Consider the following 983-nt stretch of genomic DNA (forward strand, 5'->3'; position numbering starts at 1 on the left):
GACATACAAAGCAATAAAGAAACATACAAAGCAATAAAGAAATCATCTTGTAGATGTGTTAGAAACAATTGCACGAAAGGAAAAAAAACCAAAAGAACATTTGAATACTTATCTTGGGGTTTATTTCCCTAACATCAACTAATCTGACCTTTTCTGCTTGACTCAGACATACACTAGTTATTGAAAATAAGGGAAACCATGGGACCTATGTTTCTTTGGGCCTGGCTTACTTCACTTAATATAATTTTTTCCAAGTTTTTCCATTTCCTAACAAATGGGGCAATGTCATTCTTTCTAATGGAGGCATAGAATTCCATTGTGTATATATACCACATTTTCTTGATCAAAAACGATGGTTAGATGCCACGAAGTAGGTGGCAATGCCTTAACCGTATGCATGTTGTCAGGCCCAAGGGCCTCTTCCATCCTTGTCAAGGGGAGTGCTAACCTTCTCTCCTTTCATACAACACTCCTTGAGACTCTTATCTGTAATTAACCACCAGAAAACTGGAATGGCACTGTGGCTCAAGTGGTAGAGTGCTTACCTTGAGCTGAAGAGCCAAAGGACAGCTCCCAGGCCCAGAGTTCAAGCCCTATGACCAAAAAAAAAAAAAAATTAAAAAAAATCGTAATTTCTTCTCTAAAACCACTGCCTAATCCAAAGTCATTGCCTTGTCCCTACTTCAGACTCAGGAATAATGTGTGTGTGTGTGTGTGTGTGTGTGTGTGTGTGTGTGTGTGTGTGTGTGTGTGTGTGTGTGTGTGTGTGCGTGCGTGTGTGTTTGTGTGTGTGTGTGTGTGTGTGTGTGTGTGTGTGTGTGTGCACATGTTGTATTGTATGCTATTTTTGTGACTTGAAATTTAAGACCTGGGTGCTGTCCCTGAGCATTTTTGCTCATGACTAGCATTCTACCACTTGAAACATAGGTCCACTACTGACCTTTTGATAATTAATTGGAGATAAGAGGCTCAAGGACTTTCCT

General features: G+C 40.1%; 1 non-coding gene across 1 annotated transcript; it reads right to left on the minus strand.

Moving 5' to 3' along the window:
- Positions 1–344: 344 nt before the first annotated feature.
- Positions 345–470, minus strand: LOC138840589 (U6atac minor spliceosomal RNA). Its single transcript, XR_011376149.1, has one exon. It is a non-coding gene; the product is annotated as a U6atac minor spliceosomal RNA (small nuclear RNA).
- Between the last annotated feature and the right edge of the window lie 513 nt (positions 471–983).

Source organism: Dipodomys merriami, unplaced genomic scaffold (assembly GCF_024711535.1).
Source record: "Dipodomys merriami isolate MVZ:Mamm:240054 unplaced genomic scaffold, mDipMer1.0.p SCAF_3, whole genome shotgun sequence".
Lineage (NCBI taxonomy): Eukaryota > Metazoa > Chordata > Mammalia > Rodentia > Heteromyidae > Dipodomys > Dipodomys merriami.